This window comes from Lactuca sativa, chromosome 8 (genome assembly GCF_002870075.4).
Source record: "Lactuca sativa cultivar Salinas chromosome 8, Lsat_Salinas_v11, whole genome shotgun sequence".
Classification (NCBI taxonomy): Eukaryota; Viridiplantae; Streptophyta; class Magnoliopsida; order Asterales; family Asteraceae; genus Lactuca; species Lactuca sativa.
Genome location: NC_056630.2, coordinates 5,967,536 through 5,978,614, shown reverse-complemented (window position 1 = coordinate 5,978,614; position 11,079 = coordinate 5,967,536). Strand labels below are relative to the sequence as shown.

At 41.3% G+C, this 11,079-nt stretch overlaps 1 non-coding gene across 1 annotated transcript; it reads right to left on the bottom strand.

The window, feature by feature from the left end:
- Positions 1–3,944: 3,944 nt before the first annotated feature.
- LOC111903424 (small nucleolar RNA R71) lies at positions 3,945–4,051 on the bottom strand. Its single transcript, XR_002854147.2, has one exon. It is a non-coding gene; the product is annotated as a small nucleolar RNA R71 (small nucleolar RNA).
- Between the last annotated feature and the right edge of the window lie 7,028 nt (positions 4,052–11,079).

The window sequence follows — 11,079 nt, the reverse complement described above, 5'->3', positions numbered from 1 at the left end:
AGATCATAAATCCCCCATCAGTGTGTACAGATCACGTCGGCGCCTTCCCACGGTCCTCGCTATTACCTGAAACACATCACACAACAACTGTAAGCATAAATGCTTAGTGAGTTCCCCAAAATACTACTTACACACATACGCCTTTCCAGGTCATGACCTTCCGGTCCATGTGTCTCAGGGGACTTCCTTCCCAACCCGGTAAACCTTCCGATCTTACCCGCGTCGACCTTCCGGTTCACATCACAATGCCTTCCGGCCCATAACATAAATGTCTTCCGGCCCATAACGTAATGCCTTCTGGCCCATAACATAATGCCTTCCGGCCCACATCAAGCATAGCATACATAGCACATATAAACGGCTAACTTAATCACATACAATACATACAACTCATAACATATCCGACCTTCCGGTCACACATAGGTACCTTTCCAGGTACAGTATAGTGAGAAGACTCACCTCGTAGAAAATCTAGAATCTTGCGTGCTCGATATCTCTAAATCTCGAAACGACGACCCAAGCCCGCCTAATCACAACGAAATATCATTCTAATTAATATAGGCTTCCAAGACTAGGCTACACCCTTTTCATTATCCCACAGAGGGTAAAAGACCATTTCACCCCTCCTTGGCTCAAAGTCCACATATTGACCAAAACCCTAAAAATGAGCAAAAGTCAACATCTACAGTACGCGGGGAGTACAGACTGATGTACGCGGGGCGTACATTGACAACTCAATAGTCGGGGTCTCCACCCAGTACGTTGCGCGTACTGGGAGTTACGCCCAGCGTAATAGTCAGATCTATACACACTTCAGTTCTGGTCTTAATCGGTTAAGCCACTACTTCAATTTCTAGATCCGGCCTTATTTAAGCATCCTTACTCATAAAGTCGGAACCTTTAAGCCTTGGCATGGTTGTAAAGGCTCTTACACTCCTTAACACCTTTCCATTTCAACTCAAGGATCTAGATCTCATGCATGGCTAATCATTCACGTCTGCAATACATTTCCTCAACTGCGACACATGGAAGGTGTCGTGAATCTGTCCCGGCTCCGCATGTATATCTAAACGGTAGGCTACCATGCATATCCTCGTGATTACCCTGAAAGGTCCAATATATCGAGGCTCAAATTTGCCCCTCTTCCTGAATCGAATTACCCCTTTCCAAGGAGAGACCTTTAAGAGTACAAGGTCAACAACCTGAAACTCGAGCTCGGACCAACGCCTGTCCGCATAACTCTTCTGGCGACTCTGAGCGGTCAACAATCTCTGCCTGACCTGCTGTATCTGCTCTGTCGTCTGAAGCACAATCTCCGTACTACTCATTACCCGATGCCCCACCTCTCCCCAGCAGATGGGGGTCCGACACCTCCTCCCATACAACAGCTCAAAGGGTGGCATACCAATGCTCGAATGATGGTTGTTGTTATATGAAAACTCTGCCAAGGGTAAATAGGTGTCCCAACTCCCTCCAAAATCCAAAACACACGCTCGGAGCATATCCTCGAGCGTCTGAATCGTCCGCTCACTCTGCCCGTCCGTCTGTGGGTGGTATGCGGTACTGAAATGCAGCCTTGTACCCAACTCCTCGTGAAACTTTGATATGTGCATAATTAGTTCATATTAAGTATACATTTTTATTCATTTATTAGCTAAATTATTGCATTTTATGGACAAAAGGTACTTAAAAGTGTTTGAATTATGTTTTCAGTCCAAAAATGAAGCTCGGAAGCGGGAGAAACAGTTAGAAGTTCGAGAATGGAAAAAAGAAGAAAAACATTGAAAAAAGCACCTACTCGGCGAGTTGGGTCGACTACTCGGCGAGTCCGATCGAAGAATCGAGAAGATAAAGACTCGGGATCCCAGAGAGTTATCACAATACGAGGAATGTGAGATGGACTCGACGAGTCGCCACCTGACTCGACGAGTCGATTCATATATATAAAGATAACTCCACAGAACGATATGAAAAAATTCGGGGACGATTCAGAAGAGTTTTGCTGCGATTAAGAAGTCAGAAAAACCCTAGAAGACGAAGTCATAAGCTAGAATTCAATCCCGAAGGAGAATTGAGGCAAATTTCATCATCCTACTTAATCTTTTGTTTTGTCATTATGGTTAAACAATTAGAATCTGTTTGTTTGCTGTTATTTACTTCAATTATGAGCTAAAACCTTTAGACTTCTGTTTGGGGATACAAAATTGATAATATGGTTTGATTGATTGGTAGGATTAATTCTAAGTTGGTGAATTTTGTTATTTTAGCTTGCTAAAGAACCTTGTGTGTGAATAATAATTAATTTTCTGTTAATAGGGAGATAATTGATTAGCATGAACATCTATTGATTATTAACCTCATATGCTATGTGATCACTATTGTCATATGTCTAGGATTAATGAATATGAAACTAGAGTTAATAAGAAAATTGAGTAAATTCATGTGCAAGCTTGTGAGATGACCATCAAACAAGAAGTTAATTAAAAGAATAAATTAGTTAACTATTGCAAGTCTAACTTAACCCGAATAATTAATCTAGTAAATTTAATTAAATTAGACAACTGGCCACTGTTTAAGTTAGTTTATTTGCTAATGATTAGTGTAGTGAATGCGAATCTAATCACTTGAATCGGTAACTAACAAAAGAATTAATCCATTGCACCATTACCTTGAAAACAACCATAAGATTAGTTGAGTTGAACTAAACAGAAGTTCCTTCCCAATTATTGAATCTATTTAATTCTTTGTTTTCTTGTTTTTAAATTAGTAATAGTTAGCAAGTTTCTAGTCTTGTAAAACTAGATAAAACCCATATTTATTAATTAATTTAGATAAAATTAGTTTTTAGTTTTAATTTGTCGTTCCCTGTGTTCGATACCCTACTTACTCAACTATATCACAATTGATAGGTTCACTGCCTTTTGTGTGTTATTTGATAATTAAAAGTAGGTTTAAAACTAAGTGAGTTTGCACACATCAAGTTTTTGGCGCTGTTGTCGGGGAACGGTTCTAAAATTAGCATTAAATTCTAGTTTAATCGATCCTTTGTGTGGGATTTATCTTGCACAAAGTTATTTAAAAAGTAATTCAGTAAGTAGAATTAGTTTCAATAAAATTCCGTTTTTAGAATAACTAGAATTTTTTTTTTTGCCTTCAAATCGCCGAGTGCATTCGTGAAGACTCGGCGAGTACATCGCTGTTTCAGCTTTAATTTTTTTTATTTCGTTTTTGTTCCTTTTACGCGTTTTTTTTGTTTTGTTTACAGTTGTTTCATGACCCGAGGATCTGATACACCTCTGGTCCCTCCTTTTGAAGACCCGGAATCCGCACTAAGAAGGAGCAAACGCAAAACCGTTGGAGAATCCACTTCTTCAAAGAACTCACCACTCAAAAACTTAAAGTCCGTTTTCAGCAAGAAGAGGAGCAGCAAAACAGGAGCATCCAGTGCCTCGTTGACAATTGAAGACCCAATTCAAGAAGATATCGAGTACGAGACCGAGGAAGAAGAAGAACCCACATACGAGCACGACTCCGGATTGGAAGACGATTTAGCTATCACTATGGCTAATATCGATGAAGTCCCCATGGGGGAATGGAAGAAGAGGATGCGTGATGACACCGGGTCGGGACTTGTGCAGCCCGCAATTCCCGCGACTGCTACTTTCGAACTAAAAGGCCATATTCTCGCTCAACTCAAGGAGATTCCTTTTTACGGGAAGGATCACGAAGACGCCTACAAGCACTTGGACGAAGTGAATGATGTGGCCGACTACTTCAATGTACCGAATGTTCCACGCGAGACCCAGCTTCTTCGCATGCTTCCAGTCACGTTTAAAGGGGCTGCAAAAGATTGGCTATAGTCACTTCCTCCCGGATCGGTCACCACATGGGCCAAGATGAAAGTAGAATTCATAGACCATTTTTGCCTGCCCTCCAAAATAGCCAAGCTAAAGAAAGCCATTGCCAACTTCGAGCAACAACCCGGAGAATCTCTTTATGAAGCTTGGGAAAGGTACAAGAGCTTGCTTAGGAATTGCCCACACCATGACCTTAATAGCCAACAAGAGGTCTCCATTTTCTATGATGGAGTCAATGTCACTACAAGGCAATTGCTTGATTCCCAAGGCCCGTTCACGAAGAAGGCGCCCCCGGTAATTAAGGAGTTAATCGAAGAATTCTCTAAGCACTCTAGAGAATACCATAATCCAAGAAACGAAGTAAGTCGGGGAGTAGTGAACTCGACAAATGATAGCATGGCGGCGGTGATAGCTAAGCTTGATGGTCTTGATAGAAGAATGACAAAAATGGATCAAACAATCCATGCTATTAGGGTGGGATGTGAAAATTGTAGAGGGCCCCATCCCACAAAGGATTGTGATTTGGATGAGAATGGAAATAAGAAAGCTCAATAATTCAAGTGGCGATCGATACGACGAAAATTGGCGAAAACCTAAGAAGGAATGGCTCCCATACGAAGAGTATAAGAGGGCTAAGGAGGAAAAATACAAGCAGAAGGAGAGGGGACTATATCAAAAGGAAGAACCGGTAGAAAAGAAAACCGATTTAGAAGAATTATTCACTAGATTCATAGCCGTATCCGAAAAGAGATACAGTGATCACGATGCTGCAATACACGAGACCAGAAATATGCTAAGGAATGAACATGCATCCATTCTCAACATTGAGAAACAGCTGGGACAGCTTGTGCATCAAGTGAATGATAGAAGACCGGGTCAACTTCCAAGTAACACCGAACCCAATCCAAGAAGGGAGAATGTTAGTGCAATAACCTCCAGCAAGGAAGAAATAGGCACATATGCACTGAGAATCTCCAAGAGGAAGGCAGAAAAGGTAGAAAAAAGCGGCTCCAGCAAAACCCGATCCAACTCGCCGAGTCAATCCATTGGACTCGACGAGTCTATGCATAAATGACAAAACTGTCAGTCCTTTAAAGCCATATAATCCTCCTTTGCCATACCCAATCAAAGCCATGCCCGCGGAAAAAGTTGAAGCATATAGAACCTTCATGAAGCATGTTAAAGCCCTACAAGTTAATGTGCCATTTGTGGAAACGATGCTCCAGACACCCAAATACTTCAACTTGCTAAAAGGTCTTTTTGCTGCTAGGAAAGATTTGGCTGAAGTCGCGGAGATACTATTGAGTGAGCTACCCGAAAAGAAGGGCGATCCGGGGAATATTATAATTCCGTGCCAGTTTGGTAATGAAGTTGTCACCCAAGCATTGACCGACTCGGGTGCAAGCATCAATCTGATGCCTTTCTCTTTCTTTAAGAGGTTGAATTTACCGGAGCCAAGACCGGTAAATATGAAGATCCATTTGGCAGACAAGACAATAATTCATCCACAAGGCGTTTGTAAGGATCTCCTTATTAAAGTCGACAAGTTTATATTTCCGGTAGACTTCGTGGTTGTTGATATGGAAGAAGACCCCGAAATTCCAATTATTTTGGGGAGGTCATTTTTAAACACCGCTTGTGCTTTAATTGATGTATGTGAGTCTACATTAACGTTGAGGGTGGGTGACGAGTCCGTAATATTTAAAGTTATACCAGAAGCCAAGCAAGAAGAGGAAAGAAAAGAAAAGATCTCATTTATCCATTTGGATGATGAGATATTACAAAAAGAACTTTCACTTTTGCAAAAAGAAGATCCAAGCAAGTTTCTGCTACATTCTGGAGAGGATGGAGATGTTAACAAGGACTTGGAGGAGTTAGAAAAGCTACTGGAAGGAGCCGACTCAGAAAACACCCAAGAAATGATGGAATATGATCAGACTCGCCGAGTCACTTTACTAGACTCGACGAGTCCAGTCGAATTTAATAACGACTTGGACGATTTAGATCTGCTTGTTGCTAGTTCTCTGCATATTCTGGATTTAGATATTTTTCATGATTCTTTAGAAGAACAAATAGCAGGAGGAGAAATGGAAACGGAAGTTCAACACGCCGATGTAGCATGTCTTGATGCAATCCCGCTTAAAGATGGGGTGACCACAGAAAAAGAGGAGGAGGCAAAGGAAAGGATGGTGGAAGTTGATCAACCATTCATTACCAAACCTAGAGCACAAACTTTCACAAAATACGAAGTAATTAAGTTTAAAGAAAAGGAGGTGCAAGAGAAGGTGAAAAAGAATGGGGTGAAGAAGAAGAAGAGAAAAAGGGAAGCCCAAGCAGCTGAGGATGATGTTGTGAAAAAGAAGAGAGATGAATTAAAAAGGGCTTATAAAAAGAAGATTCACGCTTACAAGACAAAGTACAAACCACAAAAGATTAGGCATGCATTCCCGATACTGGAAGATGACAAAACGTAGATGGGAAGGAGTCCAACTAATGACTCCTTAAAAAGAAGCGCTTGGCGGGAGGCAACCCGTTGTTTAGAGTTTGCTTTCTTTTATTTTTTTTTTTATTTTAGTTTTGTTTGATTTTTTTTCCGAATCATCGAACATGTCTGCTTGAGAGTGTGCATGGACTAAATGTGGGGTAAAATGAATTTTCTTTTCTAAATACATGACAAAATTTTATAAATTTTGAATTGTTTGCAAGAGACTCGCCGAGTCTGACCATGACTCGACGAGTCCATATAGATTTCAAAAAAAAAATGGCATCGCGACCAGACTCGCCGAGTCTGACCCTGACTCGACGAGTCGGTATTATTCACAGAAAAAAATAATAATAAGAATTACTTTTACAACTGGTAACTAGGGTTTTAACCCTAAAAGAATCATTTTTTTTAAAACCCACTCGTCGTGCCTCTCTCTCAATTCTCTCTCAAGCATTCATCTTCCTCTTCATTGTTCTTCAAATTTTTCAAGTTTCATCGCAAAAGGTAACTAATTTCTTCCTCTTTTTTGTTAAAAGCATGATTCTAAGATTATCTATGATGGAAATTGCATAGAAAAACCCGATTTTGAAAAATAATAAATTTCTAGGGTTTCGATTTTTCATGAATTATGATGTTTTGCATGCTTATTCTTGCCTAATACCTTTTAAACATGTGCCAAGACAAAACTCTTGAAGTGATTTTGAGATTTCATGGTCCAATTTAGACCGACCCGTTGACTGAATCGAGCAGTTCTTGCGACTCGCCGAGTCGTCCATGGACTCGACGAGTCGTGTCGGGGAACACGTGCATGACTTCTTTTAATTATAATCTATGTTTCTGGGTTTTGTATCTTTGTTTTGCAGAAATAATGTTCAACAGGGGGCAAAGTTCTAGTGGACACCAAGGGGACTTTCCTTGGTTGAATTTCCCACAAATCGAGTCCGCTTCAACGATGCGGAAAGTGGAAGAAGAAGTTGGCCGACATAAGGAAAAAAGAAATTGAAGTGCCCAATAGGATAGATTGGGATTGGTTGTAAAGTGTACGCTATGAAGAGGAGTTAGCTCCTTATCTTTTAAAGGAGTTTACCCACGAAGGAGAAACGATGATTTGTGAGGGGTGGAGCCGGGTCTTTCGAATTCAAGAGCCGGTGTATTTGGAGCTATGCCTAGAGTTCTTCTCCACGGTATCTTTCACGGGGGGAGTGGATTGTTATCACCCAGCAAGTTTTAGTTTCTGCCTTGGGGGTGAATTTCATCAATGTTTTGTGCTCGACCTTGCCTGTCGATTGGGAATTTATGACCAGCCCTTGGTCTCAACAGCTATCTTTCGGGCCTTTTTGGAGCAATCTCACATGGTGTTTCCTGATGGAGTGACGAGCACGGGTTGGTGGAACACGATTGGCAACAAAGTTTATATTCCGAAATCGGCACAAGAGGGGAGCATTCGATCGCCTACACACCACCTTATTCATCGTCTCATTTCATCCACTATTAACCAAAGGAAGGATGATGACAAGGTTTCCAACCTTGATGTCTTCTACTTATGAAGCATTATCACACCCGGCATTTTTTGCAATATTCCTTGGTGTTTGGCTTCATATCTATCGGAGGGTGCGGTCAAGGATCGCAAAACTTCTCGAATTAATGGTGGTATGTTTGTCACCCGGCTAGCCAACTCGTTTGGGTTGATGACCCGTGGTGCATGGAACTTTATGACGATGATTCCTTCACCTCCGTTCAATCCAATTCTTTTCCGGTGGGCCAGGATTATTGAAGACTATGGTCGTGGTCATTATGTTATCCTGCATGATGATCTGGTAGTTGGTCCCGAAGCACCGGGAAGGAGGGTCCGATCGAGGAGGGAGCGGGAGGTGGAGAAAGAGCCGCCGGTGATTCCGGTTGATAATGAAGAAGTACCAATGGATTGGTACAATGTGGAGATAAGGCGGTTACAAGATCAAATGGCGTGGGGCATCAATTTTAGCAATCAATCACATATCCGGCTTTTCGACCACTTCAACATTCCGCATATCGATGGTGGTAACTTTCCGTATATTCCATCGTGGGAAGAGGTGATTAGTACAAGAAGGAGTGGTGCGGGAGGAAGTGGAGTAGCGTCGGATCATGACGATGAGGAGGATTAATTTCTTTGCGTTTTTATTTTTTCTGAATCGTCCGCTCACTCTGCCCGTCCGTCTGTGGGTGGTATGCGGTACTGAAATGCAGCCTTGTACCCAACTCCTCGTGAAACTTTGATATGTGCATAATTAGTTCATATTAAGTATACATTTTTATTCATTTATTAGCTAAATTATTGCATTTTATGGACAAAAGGTACTTAAAAGTGTTTGAATTATGTTTTCAGTCCAAAAATGAAGCTCGGAAGCGGGAGAAACAATTAGAAGTTCGAGAATGGAACAAAGAAGAAAAACATTGAAAAAAGCACCTACTCGGCGAGTAGGGTCGACTACTCGGCGAGTCCGATCGAAGAATCGAGAAGATAAAGACTCGGGATCCCAGAGAGTTATCACAATACGAGGAATGTGAGATGGACTCGATGAGTCGCCACCTGACTCGACGAGTCGATTCATATATATATAAAGATAACTCCACAGAACGATATGAAAAAATTCGGGGACGGTTCAGAAGAGTTTTGCTGCGATTAAGAAGTCAGAAAAACCCTAGAAGACGAAGTCATAAGCTAGAATTCAATCCCGAAGGAGAATTGAGGCAAATTTCATCATCCCACTTAATCTTTTGTTTTGTCATTATGGTTAAACAATTAGAATCTGTTTGTTTGCTGTTATTTACTTCAATTATGAGCTAAAACCTTTAGACTTCTGTTTGGGGATACAAAATTGATAATATGGTTTGATTGATTGGTAGGATTAATTCTAAGTTGGTGAATTTTGTTATTTTAGCTTGCTAAAGAACCTTGTGTGTGAATAATAATTAATTTTCTGTTAATAGGGAGATAATTGATTAGCATGAACATCTATTTATTATTAACCTCATATGCTATGTGATCACTATTGTCATATGTCTAGGATTAATGAATATGAAACTAGAGTTAATAAGAAAATTGAGTAAATTCATGTGCAAGCTTGTGAGATGACCATCAAACAAGAAGTTAATTAAAAGAATAAATTAGTTAACTATTGCAAGTCTAACTTAACCCGAATAATTAATCTAGTAAATTTAATTAAATTAGACAACTGACCACTGTTTAAGTTAGTTTATTTGCTAATGATTAGTGTAGTGAATGCAAATCTAATCACTTGAATCGGTAACTAACAAACGAATTAATCCATTGCACCATTACCTTGAAAACAACCATAAGATCAGTTGAGTTGAACTAAACAGAAGTTCCTTCCCAATTATTGAATCTATTTAATTCTTTGTTTTCTTGTTTTTAAATTAGTAATAGTTAGCAAGTTTCTAGTCTTGTAAAACTAGAGAAAACCCCTATTTATTAATTAATTTAGATAAAATTAGTTTTTAGTTTTAATTTGCCGTTCCCTGTGTTCGATACCCTACTTACTCAACTATATCACAATTGATAGGTTCACTGCCTTTTGTGTGTTATTTGATAATTAAAAGTAGGTTTAAAACTAAGTGAGTTTGCACACATCAAACTTCTTCCAAAATCTGGAAGTAAATCGCACGTCTCGATCTGAAACAATCGACATCAGAACTCCATGCTGCGATACCACCTCCCTCACATATAACTCTGCCAACCTCTCAGCAGAAGATCTCTCACTGATACCAAGAAAATGAGCGCTCTTCATCAACCTGTCCACAATCACCCAAATTGCATCGACTCCTCTCGCAGTCCTTGGCAATTTAGTGATAAAATCCATGGTAATCTATTCCCACTTCCACTCGGGAATCTCCAGTGGCTGCAGCTTACCATGCAGACGCTGGTGCTCGGCCTTAACCTGGCGACAGGTTAGGCACCTCTCGACAAACCATGCAACATCCCTCTTCATACAGGGCCACCAATACTCCCTCTTTAAGTCCAAATACATCTTAGTGGCCCCGGGATGGATCGAGAACTTCGATCGATGTGCCTCCTCCATCAAAATGGTACGCGTCCCGCCTATAAATGGTACCCAAATCTGACCCTGAAATGTCATAAGTCCCCGACTATCGGTAATGAACTCCGACACCTGCCCAACAACCCGCTCCCACTTTCGGTTCTCTGGTCTCGCAGCCTTAACCTGGGCCCCTCGGATGGTGTCCAATACCGGAGTCATCACCGTCAACCTCATACAAATGTCTCAGATTGGGGCGCTCTCCGACCTACGGCTCAAAGCATCGGCTACGACATTAGCCTTGCCCGGGTGGTACAGGATCTCGCAATCATAGTCCTTCACCACATCCAACCATCTCCTTTGGCGCATATTCAGGTTTGGCTGATCCATCAAGTACTTCAGACTCTTGTAGTTCGTGTATATGGTACACCGAACCCCATATAGATAGTGCCGCCAGATCTTGAGGGCAAACACCACAGCCCCCAACTCCAGATCGTGGGTGGGATATCTCGAATCATGAGGCTTCAGCTGCCTCGATGCATACGCTATAACGTGCCCCCTCTGCATAAGCACTGCCCCTAACCCAGATGTAGACGCATCACAATATACCACAAAATCCTCCATCCCTTCCAGGAGTGCGAGCACCGGGGCCTCGCACAACTTCTGACGTAGGGTCTCAAATGAGGACTGCTGCTCCGGACCC